Raw genomic sequence first — 21706 nt, 5'->3', positions numbered from 1 at the left:
ATGGCACATGGGTACCTCCATCCACTTGTTTCTGTCTCCTGCAAAGAATAACTTTGCTGCACAGAAGCCAGTCCCTGCTCAACAGCTGCATCTCCCAGTACAGAGAAAGGAGCTGCAAACTGCAGTTTTATTGGGAAGAGGTTTTAACCTGAAGCCTTGCAAAGGCAAATTCTCATCACCTCCAGGGCAAGATGAGTGGTTACTCTCCCAAAAGCATGTGCTACCATATCCAGCATCCCTCTTCTCCCACTAGCATTATCCCAGTGCCTCATATCCCCCAACAGGATATGTTACTCATATCCATACCTATACTCTGCCTTCCTTTCCTACTCAAGGCAGCCTTTTAGGCTCCCAATTCAGCATACCTGTCTGGTAGTGTGCTTCAAATTCAGCCAGTGTGAGGGCAGGATTAAATAAATTCCTCTTATCTCTTCCTGCACTTGCAGGGTGATGAGGGAAGGAAGAGCTGCACAGTTCCCACCTGGCAGACAATGTGTATTCAAACAGTGAGAAACTCATCAACTTTGTTTGGCTCACAGAGGTGATCCACAAAGGGTTTCTTTTATTATTGTTGTTGTTTTGGCTTTCAGGGTGTTTGTTTTTACAAACTCAAACAGCACAAAACAAAATCATGAAAAGAAACTTTTTTTTAAAGAGAAACGGAAGGACCTTAACTATTCCTAAAGCCACCTTCATCACAAACTAAAACAAGTCTTAAAAACACTCTTTCAGGGGCACAGGCTGTCAAGAATCACAAGTAATCACATTCTCTGACAGGTGACACACTATGTATGTATTTCCCCTTATGACACATTTATAGCACTTTGTAAAGTTTCTCCTGCACATCTACATCAGTGAGTGTCTCCTCCACAACACCTGCAGCTACAAAAACAAGTACATTGAAAAGATTATTACACTGAGCACCCATAAGTTAGCAAGCTCTGCAATTCGGGTTATCCCTTGTGCAAATGAAACACAAAACACTCCCTAACCATACTCACACACGCTGCTCTGCTGTGGGAATGCCAGCTTGTGAGCATTGCCCCCCTGCTCTGACAGAAGGATCTCTAAATGCAAAGCTTAATAGAAACAGTTAATATCCTGAGTGTGGCTCTGAGCCATCTGAGCTCTGTGTGTAATATAATCAGGTTCATAATGCCCAGAATAGCACTCTGGAGCCCTAGCACAGACTAAGACCTCACTGTATTAAGTGTTGTGTGGATAGTTGCAGTGGTGCCGTTTTCTCTTCTGTAAAATTACTGAGCGCCACATCCAGGAACCAACCATAACCCATATTTTACAGAAGCTGGGACACAGGAGAGCAATGTACACTTTTCAAATGTCTTTTTTTGGCAGCTAAATCAAGTTAGTATTTTCACAGACACACTGAGGGAGGGAGGGAAGGGAACACTGAGGTTACTCTCTCTCTCCAGAGCAGACAGGCAAAAGCCTAGTTCAGCCAAAGCTCACTGAGGCTCTTTATGTTCCTGCTCAGTGACAGAGGTCACTTGTCGAAGCCTGAACCAGATCTGGTAGAGGGCTGCCTGCTAAGCATGCTGGCAAAAGGATCTGAGCTATACCCTTCTCTGCAGTTGTTTGTGTTTCTTCAGGAACACCAAAGACCTGGAGTCTGCCCCAACACTGCTTGCACTGCCTTTGCTAAAAACACGCCTTTTAGCTCCAAAGTAAAATTTGTCTTGAATTCTTTGTGCTCTGAAGAAAGAAATCCCATACACAGGATCCACAAAGAAAGCAACTGCATGTGTTTGCCAAATAATTTCACTTATGCAAATTCTAATTTTCAGCACAGATTCCAGGATACTTTCCTACCATAAACACAGGTTAGATCCATGTTTGAGCTGATTACCCTTTGATGCTCTTTGGGTTCACATTGCACAGCAGGTGCTGCTCATACTTCCAAAGCATCCAAAAGTCACAGCTCTTCAATTCATTGATTTTTATGAAGCACCAGGTCATGCTTTCTGGCCTTCAGCTGATCACAGTTCATGAGCCTTCTGCACATTTTGGGCTTAGGAACTGTATGTGTTTGAAGTGAATAGAGACTAGATGCCTTTTGGCAAGATGCCTGAGGCAAAGGCCTCAAGAGAGAAATCCACCATTTCCCAGGCTGATATAAATGGACAGGCATCCCCTTGCTTCAACTTTTATTCCCTGTTTGTGAACTGCCTACGAAGGACGTTCTCCTCTCACCTAAAATATCTGTGGTCTTAGCACAGCTTTGCCCTTTTTCTGGTGTGTTTTTGTCCCCAGAGAAGAGGAGCCCCATCAGCCCATGCAGTGTCTGATCAGAGCCCATCCTGCCCGGGCAGCATGTTCTCCTGAGCTAAACAGAACAGGTGGGGAGGCAGGAAGACAAACTTCCACAAAGCTGTTTCTTGAACCAGATTTACAGGGGTACAGTGAAACAGAGGAAGGGTCAGGGAAGACTGAACACATTTGTAGCTAACCAACAAGACTGCCAGCAGAGATCCTGACCTAAAACAGATTTTCAGGGAGAAACACCAAATCCAACAGTCACTTGCAGCCCTGCTGGGAGCTGCCACTGCCTCCACTCTGGCTGTACCACTGCAATGCCATCACAACCACAGCATCACCTTTCCCTCTGAAGTACCTGTTCCTTTGAGAGGAGGTCATAAAAACTACCTCATCTTCTGCATGCCATGATGAGGATCTGAAAGTCTGGGTTGTGGCATCTAAAGTAACTACTGTGAAAATGCTACAGGAGATTTTTGCCAGAACAGGTGAGAAGAGCTTTCCAACTTCTTGAAAGAGATAATGTGTGCAAAGGTAACCCAGTGCAGAACTGCAGGCACAGCAAAAATGGAAGTCCTACTGCTGTTGTGAACATTCCTGAGGCTGTTGGTAGGGGCAAGAGGAGAGAGTTGATTGCTGCATTACCTGTAGTCACTCAGGAGACAAGCCATCAAGATCTACAGAAATTATGATTATTTTCTGCAATAATAGATGCAGTTTCTGGGAGAAAGATTTTTCATAAGGATATTTTTGACTATTGGTTGAATAACTTCTTTGTTGCAGACTAAAAAAAAAAAACACCAGACCCTTCTTGCTATTGCTTTGCCATTCAAGACATTGTCATTGTCACCTTTCAGATGTGTAAGTATAAGAGACAGCAGCAGCTGAGCTGTAGTAATTAGGAGGGAGAGATGTGCAGACCTTGTCTCACATCTTCCTGTTAAGATGCAGTTTACACTTTGGCAGGTTTAACAGTCCCCAGTGAAAATAAGCCATCTGCATCTGCTCCAGCACACCATCCTCATTTCTGAACCCTTCAAGCAATTCTGGAAAAAATCAGCATTGCCTCCCTGCTTTTTTCAGGCCTAAATGTAGTCACAAACCCATTAATTCTCTTACAGTAATGCAGAAACACTGGCTCTAGACCTGTTCACAAAGAATCTACTTTAAAAAACCCATTTCCCATTTTATTCAGGCACCTACTCAGTTCCAAGTTTCACTGCTTTCTGTACTTGCAGCAGGGAAGCCAAGAGGGACGCAAGCAACCTCATTCAATTCTATTCACAAGCACCCTTCCCTGGGAAAGCCAATAACTTTCAGAGGGTCTCTGCAGACTTTGCTCCACTGCTTTGCACACTGGAGAATGGCTGGTGGTAATCCTCTTTTCACTCAGTGAGCACAGACCCAAAGGTTTTCATTCCTCTGAGCTCAGAAATTTCCATTTCCATTTGAGAGAGACATTTTCCTGGCAGTTCTCAAAAGATGCATTTGTAAAATAGGGAAACAACCTCAAGGAATGCTAAAGCAAAGGAATAAAGCTGTACGTGGACGGCCTTTCTACCTCAGCCAGGAAAGGAAATTCCTTCTCAGCACCAATGCCCCATAAACACAACCTACTCTGCAGCTACCAAATACTTGATCAAAACAAAGTGACCAGCTGACCACCCTACCCTGTACAAACACCAAACATTTTCAGATCACCTAGGGCAACAGCCTCCAAAATCTCAAGTGAAAGACAGTCCAGAAATGTGCATTTGTGTGTGCATACAATACAAGCAAAGAAAAGGGGTGCACATCAGATGGCTGCAACCCATTAGAGAGGTGAAGGTGTTCTGCTGAACTCACTACAGGAAGACATGCTCACATCAGTGGTTTTTAAACTTGTAGTGCATAGACTTTTGCTGTTTCCAAAGACAAGTAAAAAGCCAAATCCATTGTTGTATCCATATTGTAAAATGTTTAGAAGTTTCCAAATCCAAAGAGGTTGAAACTTGCTTCTTCCAAGTGCAAAAAATTTAGCTGGCCCAAAGCCAAGTCCCAGAAAAAAGCCCTAGTCAGTGGCTCAGGAATACCAGCTTTTAACACTGACCAAATGCATACAAACCCTCTGGTAGGGCAACTCACAGTATCATCTCCCACAAAAACTCACTTAAAGTTGCAGCTATCATTCATTGCCTTACTTCTGTGCCAGGGAAACCTAAGTGAGTCTCACTTTGACACCCTCCAAAGTAGTCAGCTGAGTGAGCCATTGCCCTGCCTTGCTTTGGGGGATTCCTGCTTGGTGTTTCTGTAGAGAGGAACAAGAAGGCTTCACACTGCAACGGGCAGGATCCCCTCCATCACTCCCAGCTCCTTAGCCAAGGCATTCCTGAGGTGCACTGTGCCCTAACAAATCAACAAAAGCGCTCCAGGTTTCCTGGCAGCTGGAAACTGGAATTCTGCAGTGAAGGCAAACACCTCTCCAGCTAAAGCAAACACAGCCAGGGAGCCCCTGCTGAGCACCACAGCTACTGTCAAAGAGGGACATGGAGAAGGTGATTTCCTAAGGCATCTGACTGACAAAGGGCAACCCAGCATGGACAGGAGATGGTCACAAGCCCAGCCCTGACACAGGCATTCCTCTGTGCAGGCATGTGCTTGCCAAAATGGTTTATCAGAATAAACCCACAAAGCTTCATTTTCAGAGCAATGACCATCTTGCCCTGATACAGATGGTACTTTTGCCTTTAAGAGCATTTATTTTAATGTTTAGAAGACCCATGTATAAGATCCTGCAAAAATACAGAACAAAAATAGCCTAGTCTTAAACAGCTTATAACTTAACTCTAAAATAAACGGAGACAAAGGGAACAGCAGTGATCAGTGTGAGCAGCACTCAGCTCAGCAGAACAAGACGACTCCTGTTTCCAGGGGTAAAGGAAGGCATTTGGGTTTTTTTTTCTTTTTAAACTATATAACAGAAAAAAACTGATGAAAGATTTGAGAGAAGAATTATTAGGTGGGCTGGAATACATTTATGGGCCAACCACCTCCCAAAGAGAAACCAAACCAGTATTTTTCAAAAGCAGCACAAGGAAACAACAGAGGGTAATGTTACCAGACAAACAGCAGCCAGAGCCCAGTTTCCAGCGCTAATATTTGCTAGATTGCATACAAAAAACTAGATGGGCTGCCTCAGTACCTCGTTTTCAGTTGCACTTGGTAAGGGAAAGGAGAAACCAAGCAGGGCTGAAATAGTGACAGCAAAAGCAAAAGAGCTGCCTGCCTCAAATGCTCTTACAACAGGCACAAGCCCCAAAATACCATAAAATATCTCTCATTCAATAAAACAAAGGCATCTTCCTCAGATGCACCCTGAGAGCTGGAACAAATAGCCAGATTTTACCATCTCCCCCTCGTGATGGTTTTGCTCTCCCACAGGGAGTTTCCTGGTAACTCTTTCAGTGCATGGATGGGAGGTAGCAGAGGGTAAGTATGAACAAATTTACTCATGTCAGACCCGATCTGGACTGCAAATCCAAGTCTTCAGCTTCCATGGCATCATCTGGAGCCCTCACTGAGACCACTGTAAGGCACACTTTCCTTCCCACTCCCTTGAAGAAGCACCAGATACCAGTCCACAGGCAAATACTGCCTTTGGGGTAAATCCTGGTCTACCTACACGAGGTTAATTGAGACACACAGATGCCAGGCAGCTGACAGTGCACAGCAATGGTGCAAAGGCAGCAGCCCCATCAGCAGGTGAATGCCAGGAGCTCCCACAGCACAAATCACTCACCCCCAGCCTGAGGGAGATCCAGCTGGCAGAGTTTGGCTCTGTTTGGGAAGACCCTGAGTGGCACTTAAAACCCTGAGTCTCAGGAAAGAAAGAACAGCTGAATGTGCAGGGTGAAGGACTGCTACATATGTATAGTGGAGAGACACACACAAAGGTGGGCGGGGGGTGGCTGGGAAGAATGACAGCAAGACTTGTCTCCGAGCCTTGTGCTTATTTTGACCTTTCAGTTAAAGATTCTCCAAAAAGGCACAGCTCAGCCCCAAGCCTGATTAGATGTCTTGGGAAAAACAGAGCACAAAGCATCACACATGAATGAGCACAGAGCCATAACACGATCTTGATATTCCCACCCATCCATATGGCCAAAAAAAGCCACGTTCTTCAATGCAAACATTGGCAGCAGCAATATGAAACGAATGTGTTAATTAGCAGATTTTGCAATCCAGCACACAGCAGAGACTGCTGATGGTGGCTATTATATAGTCAATCAGAAGTGAAACAGAACAAGTACCACGTTACTTAAACTATTCACAACAAGGTTAATAATTTGCTAATTGCATATTTCTGGCCTGAGCAGACCAAGGTCTGTTTTTCAAGCTTCTTTTATCAAAGGTATTTTGAAATGTATTTAGTAGGGCAAGCTCTCCATCACTTGCAACTCTTCTCTTTGTTAACATTCAGTCTCAACTTGAATGTTTAGCTTAAATTCAAGAAAGGCCACTGCCTTGCTTTACACAGCATCAAACTAAATGAGCACAGTGATTTCCCAGCCTTGTAAAGTTCTTTCATTTTCAGCCTGTAAACAATCACAAGTTATTCTGAAACAATTGGAGGCTAAATTACAACATTCATCAGATTTACTTCTTGTATAGGATTTTCATATTGAATGCAAGAGAAGATTATGAAACTGAATTACTTAAATGCCACTGGAATTTAACATAATTCCTTAGGGTACATGGGTTTACACATTAAATGCTTAATAAACCTCTACTCTCCTAGAAAGTTTAATCAATAAAATAAATACTGCAAGACAGGTGAGATACACTATTTCACCATTACATTGGTATTTCTAAGAAACATAAAAAATATAAAGATTTCATTTTCATGAGATATTTGAAGTACAAACCTGAAGTTGACACTCCTGTCATGAACAATATTCTTTACATCCAGGATGTACCACTAATGGTGCATAAAACATCTAGACATAAACAAAGTTTGGAAAGAAAAGAACAAACAGGGATGAAGAACATGACTGAATTGGTCTTGGGGTTTTTTCTAAAGCACAGAAAAACAGAAACCAATTGCACCAGGACTAGTCAGAGTCACATAATTTAAGGTACAGCCGCTCTGATTTCCTGCCTAACACACAGGCACTGTTCCATTTTATCCACTCACACCTCCATAAAGCCCATTAAGTGGTACTGTGAAATGTAGTGGTTTATGGCATCCAGACTAAAGGCCTTTGGAGGTCAAAACCTAAGTTCACTACTCTGCTAGCAGTTTGCTACAATGGCTCCATCATTCTTTCTGGCAGCGAGGCCAGACTAATTTCTTATTTGTTTGCCTTCTGCCTTGAGCCATTAATTCCTTCCCTGCTGGATTAAAGAGGAGCTCCTCAGAGTCAATTATGCACATGTTTTAACCAACTCACCTCTCAATAGCTTTTTTGGCAATCAACAGATTGGTCCTGTCAGTGTCTCAGTACAAGGCATCTTTTCTTCAGTCCTTGAACAGCTTTTTACTTTCTTTTGTTTGTTTGTTTTTTAATATCAATTTGATAGTCCTCCCCCCATCTCTCTCCCCTTCTTCAGGGTCACTGCTTTGGTGAGGCACAACCAGTGAAAAATCAGCATCTCTGGCACACAGAAGTCCAAACTTGCCTGTATCATATGGATGCAATTTCACTGGACTCATTTTACTTCATAACGCAGGAGCTACGGAAATCAGGCTGCAAAGATGGTATCAATTCACTATCAGTCAATTATCTGACTGTACTGAGGGTAAGAAGCTTGTATCTTTCTTAATCACCATTTAATCATTTCTCCAAAACCTCTAAGGTAAACTTCATTACCTCCCCCTTCTGCCAAAGACTTACATACTATTCAGAATATTCAAGCAAGAAAATCCCAACATTCCTGTCATTTCTAGCCATGGTTTTGAATTTGTCCTCAGCATGGCCTGCTTCTCTGCTGAATCAACATTAGCAGTGGTTTTAGACTTATTTTCAGACTACTGATAAACTACTGAACAGCAGAGTACACTACTGATGCTTGCTGAAGCCACCTGCTAGGAATACCACTTTCTGAAATGCACCCAGTAACCCATGATTTCAAAAGCATCAGCCTTTTATTTTAATTAAATAATTATGAGGTATGCTGTTGGTGTTGGCACGGATCAATTATTCATACCATTCTATGACTCCAAGTCAAACATCCAAGAAACACATGAACAGGCACCTGCTGCTGTGTTCCTTTCCAGCAGCACTTCCTTACTATTAACACAATCCATGCCTTCAGAGGGATATACACCTCTGAAGTATACACCAAAATTCTAACTCAAACCTCCCCAAAGACCTGACTTATTCAGGATGACTGCATGAAAAGCATTAATCCCTTGTAGGTGTTAACCAGGCACTCCATATCACAAGGACTGGTACCTTCCTCTACTTCTGTTCTAGCAGCAGGCCCCTTGAACTTCCACCTCTAACCAGATTTCCATTGTGTGGCACTTCTCATTTTTGTGTTACTTCTCATTTGGTGTTGTACAATAAACCCACACCTAAGTTTGCAAAGAGCACAAGGCAGAGAGCTTATGCTCTGTGTATAGGCAGGTACAGCTTTGAGTGTGGGTCAGTGTGACTGCTGGAAGGGCTCTGTCTGTCACACCACTAGGAAGAAAATAATTGCAAAGCAACAGTAGAATGAAACATGTGCCTTTTACCAGTCCTTACCTTGGCATTTTCAAAGCAAGAAATTTATTTCCCATTGTGAACCCCCTGGCCCAGCTACCTGGGAACACCAATACCTGCCTGTCTGTCAGGGACGAGATCACCAAGACAGCTCCAAGCAGCAGGAACAAGCACCCTATGGAAAACTGGTTTCAGGGATGGCTACCCATCAGTTTGAACAGCAGAAAGTCTGCTCATATTTATGCATGACTGCTCAAGTGAACTGCATGACTGCCTTTGTTGATCTGCTCACAGCAATCCATTCTTTCAGTAGGAACACCAGGAGGAAGCCACGCTGGGACTGGGCAAGGGAAAAAAAAAACCACCCCGTGGACATACTGAATGGGACAGAAAATTCCCCTACAATTTCTGTGAGCTTATGTCCAGCAATGCCCTGCATTGACTTTTCTAGCAGCTTTTTGGGACACCTCCACATATCAAAGCCCCAGCCACACCACAGTAGTCATTTTCACTAAACCTACTTTAGAAATTGATTAAACAATTGATTTTTTCATAGCTTAGATAGATACAAAGTGACCTTTCCATCCCACAAAAACCCAAAGGGAATTAACACATGTAAACAGAGTCTTCATTTAAAAGGGACTGTTTTGCTCCCTTAGAGGGAAAGTCCTGCAATACTTTATTTTTTATTGCAGCTCTCAAAAGATCAATTCCCCTTCCTCCACTTGAGCTTTTCACCTTTCTGTCCAAAACAGGCCAAAGGCACAAGACTTCTCAGAGCATACACAGAAAAGCAGCTTGAAGATAAACACAAATCTTCCTATAGGTCACCAAGACATTAGTACTACTTTGTCAGCTAACAGTTCTATTTCAGTCTGTGAAGCAGCAATACAGAGGACAGTTCCCAGTAGAGATAAGAGTTTCACAAGCACAAAAAGTTTTGTTTTTTCTCTATACAGAAAAGAGGTTTTTGAGATCTATTTTTCATTACTGAATGGAATAACAAGGTCCATGTGTTTATGCTGTTTGAGACCATTTCCCTTGTGAATCACTGCATACATAAAATTTCTACCTGCTTAAAATAAACACGTTGTGTTTTGGGCAAAGTTCCTTCATTAGGACCTGGTGCCTTCTAGTACTTTCTACATGGTGCACTTGGGGATGCAGATTACAATCCCAGAGCTGAACAGCCAGGTGTCATTTGTGTTTTGATGATCAAACAGGCTGTGGCAGCCTGCAGAACACACAGTGTCTGTAGTTGTCACTGGAGCACCTGTTAGGATCTCACTGTGGAGGAAGGGAAACAGATGCGCAGCCCAGTGGCTTTCCAGCATTCAGGAAAAGGATGAAACCACAGAACTGGGAGTGCAGGTCATTCTCCTGTAACAGTTTTGCTCAGTGCAGAGCAGCATCCCAGCAGCATCCTGGGACTTGCATGTGGATGCTAAACACCTGCACCAGGCACAGACACAAACCTTTGCTCAGCAACAGAATGCCAAAATGCAAAAGTACTTAAACAGAAATGTTCTTGGGACTGCGTGAGCAGCACCAGCACACAAATTCCTCCCATCCCTGTCACCCACTGGAGGGTAAACACTATTCAATGTTATTTGTCTGTAGCTAATGAGTTTGGCATTCAAAGGTCCATGGCAAGAGCTCTGCTACAGCAGGTCTGTGATGGTGGGATGCTCTAGATATATTTGGATGGCTGGGTCCAAAATAACACTGTTATGTGATATGTCCATCAGCTTGCCCAGTCTTTCCACTCTTCACAATCCTTATTCACAGAGTTCAAGAGAGACAGCTCTCCACAGTGGTGGAGCCTAGTTAAGCACTGTGAACAGTGGCCATTATCAGTATAGGTCATTAAGGAAAGCCTCATGATGCCACCACCCTGTACAGACAGGCATCAGACCCACAATGAAACAGAACAATTCCCTGCAAGACCATCAATGGCAGGGAGCTGTCTGTGTTCTATGCCCAGAAAATGCATTTTAAAAGCTCAAGTATCTACAACAGAACTGCTACTACAACATACAGGAATAACTAAAAAATATAAGTAGCAAGAAAGCATGGTTGTCAGAAGCCTTTATGTTTGTGGCACTCTGCTGAGCTTGTTACTGAGGCTACTGACACAGGCTTTCACCTCCCCTGCAGACCAGTTCAGAGGAGAAGGAAGGGGCCATGGTGACTTGGGCACTTTGAGGACAGAGACTTGACTGTCCCAAGCCCAGAGAAAGCAAAACAGGCTAAATGGCTCTTTCATCTGGCCCTGTGCAGCTGCTTATACGTCCACAATGCCAGCAGCACAGTCCCTACTGCCCATCTGTGCTGCTGTGGGAGGTCATCCTGCAGGTACCTGCCCTCTGGGCAGCACAGAGAGCAAGAGCAGCATTTGTATGGCAGCTGCTCTACCCCACCACTCCTTTTCCTTTAGCTCTGCATCATCCCAGCAGTGCTGGGCACAAAGCACAAGCAGACACTCCAGCTCTGGGGCTGCAGCTGCCTGTGACTGAGGCCAAGGAGCTCAGCACATCGAGGCACTCGGGGATGGCAGAGCCTCAGGGGCTGCTCTGCCTTCCTGCCAATTCCAACCCTGCCTGTGCTGCCAAGAGAACAAGCTGGTAGCAATCATCCAGGGCCATTCTGAAATTGCACATGCACCTCTGCTGGCTGTCACACATCTGGAGAACAGTTTCTGGTTACAAATCCCCATAAGAGAGGAAAAAATTTAGATCAAAGGAGGAAATAAACAGTACGAGTCAGTGTTACCCGTTAGAGCCTCAGAAGGCACAGCCACACAAGGGAACCACACCTCTCCATCACAGTCATGAGAAAGCTGCACTGCCACGCAGGACAAACAGCAAAAAGCCCTTGCAATCTTTGTCTTAAATCTCTCAAGTATCAGGTTGACGTAAAATGCAATTCAAAATACGTTTCAGCTAAGGATCAGAACATAAATTCACAACGGCTGTAGTCTCTCCAGGTACTTCAGCCCTTCTGCAGCCTCATTTCATCAATTTCTATCAAAATGCTGAAATGATCTGGCAAATAAAGCAAGCCCCTGGTTAGTACTTTTGCATTTCCCACAGTGGCACACAGAGATTTCATGCAATTAATTCAGTTGCAGATCAGCTTTACCATTCTCTGGGGTAGAATCATTCAGTAGTAGAATGCAATCTGTATTCAAAAAGTCAAGCAGGAAGCGAATAAAGATCAAAATATTGATGTCAGTGCAACTCAAAGGTCCAGGAACTGCTTCTGCACTTGAGATCTCCAGCACACAACCCTTGGCTACACTAGAAGTAGGAGACAATAGAAGGCAGGTGAGAAGAGTTTATGACTGGTGTGTGGAAGACAGCAAACAGATGATCAAAATTCTCATCACACGTGTTACCAAAATGCTCTCACATATGGTAATTTCATAATTCACTAACACAATGGATCTTTCCAGCATTTTAAGAAGGTTCAATGCAAAAAAGTCTTGAGATCAAGGCTGAAAGTACTAATGAGAGAGTTGTTTCAGGACCATTAACTAACTCAAGCTGTCCAAAACCCTACAACAGCTTCAGTGAGGATATTATTTCTCACAAAGCCTGGTCTGGCAGGACCATCTCTGAAGCCATGGTTCCTCTGCTTCAAATATTTTTTGTCTGAAGGACTTCCAGCTGAGCAGAACACTCAGCAGGCAATGCCAGGAGCATTTTCTCAAGCATTTGCTTGGCCAGCTGTCCACAGAGGTTGGCATTTCTTTATGGAAACTAGAGAACCCAAAAATTCTGCAGTGTCTCACACAGCAGGATGAGGGCATGGGCACTTGTAAGCACAGAGAGATTTCAAGAGCACACAACTTCCTGGAGTCAGGATCAGAGGGGGGGAGACAGGTGGCACTCCAGTTCTTAATGTAACTCCACACAAAGCGCAGGGAAGCCACTTAACCAAACTGGGAAATGGTGCAGTGCAGGAAAGCTAAAAAAGCAGAGATTGAAACAAAAATTATTTTGAAATTACATACATGGGCAGAAACCCTCAGCTGAAAACACTACTTCTATGTAGTAATTTTGAGAATTATTATAACAGGGTAAGATGTCAAACATACCCATTCTATTTATAGAATGACATGCAATTTAGTCAGAAAACAAGTTTCATCAACATAAATGCTTGAACACAATCAGCTTCCTCCACCTGCACGGTTCCAGGCACAGCCACCCTGCAGGGGAGGGTGGGACACAAGGCCTGCATTCTCCCTGGAGTAACTTCAGCAGCAGGATGAGCCCCATCACTGAGCCTCAATGCCACATTATGCTGAGATAAGCTGACACACACGTTTTTTTTCACTGAAACCCAGAAGCACTGCCTTTAATTTCAGAATCAAGGAAAAGTGCAAAGAGAGGGAGAATGGTGATGACTTGAAATTGTCTGCACCTGCAGATACAAAGCAGCAGCAAACCATTCAGTCAATACCTTACAGCTGTGGATCCCAAAGGCTCACCACACTCTGTGTGGGTATCTGGAGCAAGTGGTGACACAATTCCTGAACTCCAGTCCCCAGTACAGAACCAGCCTAGCTAAACCACCGCCAGAAGCAAAGATCAATCCCCTTACAGCCTGTGACACAGGGACAAGAGACTTCCCACACGAGATAGACCAGGAATAGATACAAGTAGCAAGATAAAATTACAGCGTTCAGATACTTCAAGAAGGGAAATGAATTATCATTTTCTAAAAGGGAGTAGCCATGAAGTTGCAAGAATTTTGAGAGCAGCGGCGCTGGTGCAGAGCAGAGCCAGGGGAAACTCAACAGTTCCAGGCTGTTCCACAGTTGAACTTCAGAGCCAAAAGCAAAGCAAAATCTCACACATTTACCAGGCACAGAAGTGATCCTAACAGTACTTGCAGTTTTTATACTGCAAGCACATCACAAAAGTTCCTGTGCAATTAAAGTCTGGCATCTGGAAATTTCATTAGGATCTGTTTCATTAGAAGATTCATTTCACATTTTGATCAACATCTAAAATGAGATCATACTGACAAAAATTTGTTTTCTGCTTCCTTTTCCCCTCTTTCTTTCTTGAGATTGGGAGGCAGGACTTGAAAGTGAAGGTCTAAAATTAAATTCAGGGTATTAGAAATTATTTAAAAATTGATTCAATAATAAAACAAAACTGAAGAACCAAACAAAAAAAAAGGTAAAAAATCCAAAACAAAACAAACCAACAACAAAAAAATTTACCTAAACTGAAACCATTTGTTTCTTCTTTTTTCTTTCCCTCACAAGCATTGGGAGGCAGCACTTACTTCTAGTTAATGAAAAGAATACCTAAATTGTTTCCTGGAACCTCAGAATAGCTCAGATATCTTAGTTACTACTTGGCTGAAAAAAAATTATTAGCAGTGAAAACAAGCCCTCAGCATTTATTACTTCAGCAGTTGGGGAGAGGAGGCAGAGCCTCAGAGAGCTCATACCAAAGCACTGTGGTTCTCCCATTAGTCAGGGCTGCATGTTGGTACAGGTTGGAACATCCTCCTTCGTGTTTTTGCACCTTTGCAGCTCTGCAAGTCTGAGCTCCAGCAACTCCAACCCTGGCCAGTTTATTAAGCAGGGGAGCATCTCAGTTATCACTGTGGCAAACCACAGCACGCAGGCTGATTCTTCACGGTGCCAGAGAAAAATGCAGGTAGCAAAACCCCCTCCATGCTGATTTTAGAGAGCCTCCCAGGTTCAGTGTGCCGCCAGGAGAGGTCCTTTGGCTTTCACCACTGTGCTGGAGTAACGAACAGTGCAACACATGAGTTTACTGTTTCCCAATTAAATTAAGCATCTACTCTGCCTCCCAGAACAGCGGTATCATCACAGTCACGAGACTGTGCACGTGCTCCCACTGCCTCAATCACTTGTTTCTGAAAAAACACATGCAAGAATTTATAGGAATTGTCTTCCAGCACTGAGACAACACCAGACAAAGCTCAAATAATGATCAATATGGATCTTCTCTAAAGACATCATCACAACCATCAGGTCATCAAAGACGCCTCCAGTAACAGGACAGGGAAAATGATACAGCACAATGAAAGAGCAGCTGGCACATTCCCATAAAGGCAAAAGCAGCCCTCCTGTGGTTTTCATGAACAGCAGAAGATGAATCCTTTCAGATACAGTAATCCTGCAATCAGATACTCACAAGAACCACAAATAAATGCAAATCAAATCCAGGGCTTTAACAGATTATAGGGAATGCAAAGGAGAGTCAGTAGAACGCACCAGATCCCAGCACACAGAGCACAAAGACATTTCTCTGAAGATCCAGGTGAGCAAAAAGGGCGCCAGTCCAAGCCCTGCTTCCTGAAACCAGCTTGTATCTAGAGGGCTAATTCTTACAGGGAAGCAGGCAGGCTCATGCCTCCTCTGACTGCTGCCACCCTGCACAGCCTCCAAGCTGGGATGAATCAAAGTCCTATCATCTTCCTCCAAGATGCCCTTATGCAAGATTGGGAGGGTTCAGCTCAGAGCTTGGCTACAACAAACAATTTGAAGTTTCAGGAGGAAAAAAAAACAACGGCTACAAACGAAAACAGAACAGACGGTGAGGCTGTCAGTGAGGAGAAGAAACTGATGTCCTTGTGAGTTTGCTTTGACAGGCAGCAGGAAGGACTGAGACAGAGAAGATGACAGAAGAGAAATAATGTACACTACCCAATTCAGCAGTAAAGCTTTTACCAGAAAAAAATCTCAAGCATTTCTGGGGAGTGGCTGCTTCATCTTCTTCTGAAGTTGTCCTCGTCTGTTGCTCTCCCTCTCCAGCTGACACTGAAATTTACACTGAAAAAGACACCATGCTTCCCTGTACCCATCACTGCTGGCTACAGGAACACTCCAGAAAGCAAACAGCAACAGTGCAGGACAGAAAGTGCCATTACTTTTGTCTTCTGTTGGACAGTGCTGGATAGCACACACCCCACACAGGCAACCTGGGTGGGTGCTTTTTCCTTCAGAGCACACCCAACATACAGCTGGCACTGCTTAATTTGGCAGGCAGCCTCTCTCCAGGCTCACGGGGCCACCTTGGGCAGCAACAGATACTTTTCAGGCTGGTTTAGTCCTTGCAGGCTCTGCTGGCATTGCCAGGAAAGCCCAAGCGTGCCAGCAGCAGCAACACTCCAGCAACAGCCCCGCTGCACACAAAGACTGGCACTGAAGGGAACAGCTCTGCACACTCATTACAGCCTCTGGCAGCTATTCCCTCTGCCCTTATATGGGAACATCCCGTGGCCCCGCTGGGAATATGATGCTGTTGGTGGACATGAAAGGTAAGGCAATACCTGAGCTGTCAGCAGGCGAGGGCAGAATTTTTCTGTTCTGAAAAGCAAGCAGAGTCTTGGAGCCTGAACTCTTTACTGCACTCACATGGGAGAAAGCAGAGATTAAAAGTGTCAACTGCTGACAGTCTGCACCCACCTTTCTCAAGAGTTATGCTGGTGATTTTAATCTTATTAAATATTGTTAATCGTATTACTAACCTAACTCTTTTCACATGTTAGGAAGAAATTTAAAGAGAAAATTCCATATATGACCGTGCTATAGTAAATGCTTTCTGGCCAAATCTCAGTTCAGGGCAAGTCCCTGGCTTGCAGAGTCCAGTTCAGCTGCACACAGGTGTGGATGTGCATAGAAATAGTCTGCTCAGCACCAACCTGCCTACAAGTCACCTTCCCTGCCAGATTCTTCTCAATCCATAACTTGTTTGCTCTCTTCTCCTGTGATTCTGTTAGGCTTTGCTGGCCTCTCAAAGTGACCCTGTTAAAACCTGTGAAATTCCATGCCCCATTTGTAGCAAGGGGAAAACACCAATTTTCCCATTACAATGCAAAACCACGTAGCAAAACACCTCAGTGCATCAGCCTCCCCCTGAATCAGAGTGAATGCTTCCATCACTGGCTTAGCCCCCTGACGTCACACAGACACATTATTAATAAAAGTCATCGATTTCTGCATTTCATACACAAGGCAGAACGCTTCTGTGATCCCTGCTCAAAAAGTGAGGTCACAACTGAGCAGATCCCATTCAGCCTCACACAGAATAGAGCACTTGTTTAAGTAAAATACTGACCCCGCTGTTTTACAACACTCAGGGTTGTAAGCCCCTTCCTCTTTGTAACCAGAGCAGCGCTCCAGATACTCTCCCAGGACTACTCCTGCTCCAGACTGCTGCCCTGAGATAAAGCAGCAGCCACAGAAAGTTTAGATTTAAGAAAATAAAGATCTCAAATTGCAACTCCTGGAACACAAAACACACCTGCTCGGAGGGGCCCAAACACTTGCTGCAAACTCTTTCAAACGGAATGTGCTCAAGGTGGAGAACGAGATCTGCAGACAGCGGGAACTGCCCGGTCAGGGCGCTCCGAGGAGCGGGGCCAGGGCCGGGCAGCTCCCCCCGCCCGGGCAGCCGGACCCTGGGCGCGGAGCCGCCTCGCACCGAGCCGTGCCCAGCTGCCGGGGGCTCCCCCGGTCCCACCGCTCCCGGCAGCGCTACCGCCGCCGGAGGGGCTCGCCAGCCCCGCGCCCGCTCCTGCTGCTGCTCCGGGCGCGGAGCCGCGGGGACCCCCGCCCTGCTGCCCGTAGAGCCAGCCGCGGGGGCGGCTCGGAGCGGGGCTTTCCCGGCCCACCGGAGCCCCTCGCCCCGCCCGGGAGGCGCCGCCGCTCCGGAGGGGCCGCGCCCATCCCCCCACGCGGAGACAAAGCGCGGCCCCCGGGCGGCACCTGCCGCCGGCCGCTGACCCCCGGCAGCGCTTCCCCGCCCTGGGCCGGGCGCGGCGGCGGCAGCAGCAGCCCGCGCATCGCATCCCCTCCCCGCGGCCCCGGTGGCCCGCCGCCCCTCACCTGCCGGGCGGCCGCCCCGCTCCGCTCCCGCCGCCGCCGCCGAGCGCTGCCCGCACCGAGCCGCGGAGCGCCCGCCCCGCCCCTCTCCCCGCCGGCCGCTCCGCCCCCCGGCCGCGCTCCTCCAATAGCAGCCGTCCGCTCCCCTCGAGGCCCCGCCCCCAGAGCGGCCCCGCCCCGTAGGATCCGGCTGCCCCCCTCCGGCACGAGGCCGGCGGCGAGACCCCATTGGCTGGCGCGGGGAGGGGGCGTGGCCAGCGGCCCCTCCGCGCCCCGGGCCGTGCCCGGGATCCCCATCCCGGGGGCCGGCGGCGGCCGAGGGCTCCTGCCGGTGAGCACGGCCAGCCAAGCGCTCCTGCCGGTGGGCACGGCCGGCCGAGGGCTCCTGCGCTGGGCACGGCGAGCTCCGCCTGCACCGAACGAGGCCCGGGCAGCGGGAGTGTTCTGCACGTTGCCGCCAAAACGAGCGGCGGTGCCGGCCGGTCCGAGCGCGCACCGGGGTCCGCGGCGCCGCTGATGAGAGCTGGGCTTAAAGCTGTGTATTTTGGGAGAAATCGCAGCGTTTATCTCTCCTCTGCGTTTGCAGCAATGTAACTTTGCGGTCAGGCTCGAGAAGCCTTTGTGCTCTGGTGAGAGGTGCGGGTGAGTGGGGAGGGCAGCGGGCACCGGGAGCAGAACCTGACAGCGAACCCGACAGCAAACCCAGCTTGTCCCCTACACACAGCACCGGCAGGCTTAGGCACTGCCCAGCTCCAGCTTGCAGCACATGTGGGAACCAGCACACGAGCGAGGTTAAAGAATGTGACAAAAGCAGAGTTATCTCTAGTTGCAAAACAGCGAAGGACATACCATTCTGGCTGGAAGTCGGTGGAGACAAAAGCACCATAAAGCAGAAGCGCCTGAAGTGATATGTGTAATATAAACTGACTGCTGGTTTTGTGATTTTTATTCCTGTGAAGCTGGAAGCTCCAGTTATGGGCAGAGCAGAGGCTGGTGCTCTGTGAAAGAGACAAAGGCATTTCTTGCCACTGAGAACTGACTGCATAAAATCCTCTCTCTGAATTAGGGGTAAGTTCTGTCAGTGACAGTTCTACAGAGGGACAGAATTAAAGCCCCCATTTTTCTCTCTCACACTGTAACTTCTGTGTTCCCCAGATGTGCTGTGCTCTGCTGTGTTGTTGATCAGTGAATATACAGTTAGTCTAACAACTGACTCGCTATACATGCAGTGACTGGCTGTAAGTACGGGTCATTTGCCTGCTGAGCTGACTGCCAGATGTTTGGCAACCCCAGACAAAAGATGGAGTTATGCCTTAAGCACCCAGCCACAAACTCTGTGTGGAGGAAAGAAAACATCTCTGAGGATGTGAAGAAATGATTCAGGAGCTGCAGGTAAAAGCAAACTGAGGAAGAGTGTACTGGCCTGGTTTGTGCAAAGTACAGAATTTGCCTTATGCTGGGGTGCCCATCACTTCTCCTTTTTGGCTACAGATGAAGCTACACATCTCCATTGAAGGCATAATGCTGCTCTGAAAGTCTGAATCGGGCTTTCCTCCCACATTCATTTCTGACATTTCAGAGGGACATAGTTGGTACAAATCCCACGTTCAGAAGTGTCATTAAACATCTACTGTCTTTGTTACAATACAACAGTCTCTCTGACTCCCAGCCCCCAAATTTTATGAAGGAAAAAATATATCTGAAAGTTTAGAGATGCTGAACAGTCCCCAGGATCTGGCAGCATGACCATGCTCTCCCAAAGGAAGGATTATTTCAGTGGCAACTGCTGGCTGCCTCTCTGGACCTTTGCTCCTTGGTTATGCTGTGTGCAGAACCTGTGAGGGCTCCCATGAGGAAATGATCCCTTACTTGTTCTTCTCCCAGCACAGAAAAAGCCATCCTATTACCACACCCCACTCACTGAATCCCTCTTTAGCTTCGGGCTCACAGAATTATCATCTCACTAATCAGACACATTTTAACTGCACTCAAATTGCATCTGCCGAAATCCAGTTTTGGTGACTAAGAGCATTAAAAAACAACTCTAACTTTTCTTTGCTCCAGCCCATTCCTGACTCAAAACACTAATCCCCTTTGTGCCTTTCCTCCAGAGCCAGTCCCAACCTGCAGCCCCTTCTGTCTGGTAAAAAACATCTGCAAGCTTCACTTAAAAAGCAGCAAAAACCCCTGTGAGAGCACATTTGAAAGGAGAGGCTTTTGCTTCTGTCCCATGGCAGGGTTGGTGCAGGGAGCTGGAGACAGGGCCTGCCTTGGGAGCAGGGCAAGAAGAGCTTCTGTGCACTTTAGGGATGTTACAGTGCCCCCCTCCCACCCCTCTTACAGCCCTTCTGAGAGACAAGGGTGGTGTAAAACCACTGTGGGATTAACCATTCCCCCTCCTGGGAAGAGTTTTTATCAGTCTGCACAAAAATTTAGCAGTTCTTAAATAAACCCAAACAAATAAATCAAACCCTAGAGAAAAAGCTAATTCTCAAACATTATACAGCTGAAAATGGTGTCACAAAAGAAGAAACATTTTGAAGAACAAATAAAAACAATTTTTGATTTCCATTTGTTCAGAAGGTTTGCTTTGTTGTGTTGTTTTTGGTATATTTAAATCCCTAAAGGATCCTTTTCTGTAAAAACTCTTGTTAATGTCTGGTTCTAAGCAGGTTGGCTAAGTTTCTTACGTAACTATTATGATAATCACAAGGCAAGCAGCTGCTTATGCTCCTTTTGATTTCCTTCTCGCTCTTCCTCCCCTCCAAGCAGGGGATGAGACAAGTTAAGGAAGTCACAAGGGATATGTGAATACTGTCTATAGCTTCTGGGAATAAAGTGTATTTAGAGCAGTAACTCAGGGACCAGCTGAAGGTTAACTACATCTGCCCTACTTCATATCTGACTCCATTCCTTTCAAGCTTTCCGTTGTCAGAACATTCAGAAACAGCATTAAGGTATTTGTTATGGCCATTTGGGCACCTACAGATCTGCTGGCAGCAATCTGTTGATGATTAAGGATCTGATTTTGAGTAAAAAATAGCCAACACCCCAGAACCTGCAGGGGAAGAGCAAGAGACTGAGCACACACCTATTTGCATAGGTTTGCCTTCCTCCCTGCAGAACACAGCAAAACAAGCTTGGGATGCTCGTGGCAATCCCTTTATCTTGGAGCTCTGCTGCTGTGTTTAAGCCCAAACCTTCTCAGATCATCCACCTGCCAAGCACCAGAAATCTCACTTCTCTTTGCTTTAGGAGGGAGGTCATGAATGTAACTTCCTGGCAAAAATCTGGCAATAAAATACAGTTCTAAATATAATATGGACAAATCCAGCATTGTCTGCCTTTTCCTAGCTCACAAACCTCATTCCTACAGCAAATCTCAAACCCTTTTCTGAGGTAAACAGGACATCTCTACCACTCCTATGCTCCCCAAAGAGGGAAGTATTTGTTTTTAGAAGGCATGTTGTGAAAGGAACTGTCTTTTCCAAACAAACACATACAAAGAAATCAACAGGAGCACCTGCAACTTCCGATCAGGATCCTAAAATATTGGAACATTCAAAACCCAAATAGTAATAAATAAATAAATAAATAAATATATGTATATCCTGATTGTTACACTACATCTAACAGCTTTTGTCCTGCTTCTTGAGCAACATTTTCTGGTTCTTTCATGAGTTGAAGGAAGGGCAACTTTTCTCTTCAGAATGCACCTACTGTTAGAAGTCTGCAGTGACCTCATTCACAGTTATTTCCATAGCCACAAGCTGTTTGCTTTTGAGTTACTGGTGGTTTCTCAAGGAGCAGTAAGAACCCAAAATAGCTTAGCAAGGGCCAAGCTCAGGCCACTGCCACCCATTTTTCTATA

General features: G+C 45.9%; 1 protein-coding gene across 1 annotated transcript in view; it reads right to left on the bottom strand.

Annotated features, from left to right (window-relative positions):
* The window catches only part of PLXNB1 (plexin B1), a 73399-nt gene extending 55520 nt beyond the window's left edge, over positions 1-17879 (bottom strand). The window contains exon 1 of the mRNA XM_058812849.1: positions 17839-17879. The gene's annotated coding sequence lies outside the window, so the exon portion shown is untranslated. The remainder of the gene's footprint in view (positions 1-17838) is intronic.
* Positions 17880-21706: the final 3827 nt, after the last annotated feature.

This window comes from Ammospiza caudacuta, chromosome 12 (genome assembly GCF_027887145.1).
Source record: "Ammospiza caudacuta isolate bAmmCau1 chromosome 12, bAmmCau1.pri, whole genome shotgun sequence".
In the NCBI taxonomy this organism is placed as follows: Eukaryota; Metazoa; Chordata; class Aves; order Passeriformes; family Passerellidae; genus Ammospiza; species Ammospiza caudacuta.
This window is presented reverse-complemented; position numbering and strand designations above follow the sequence as displayed.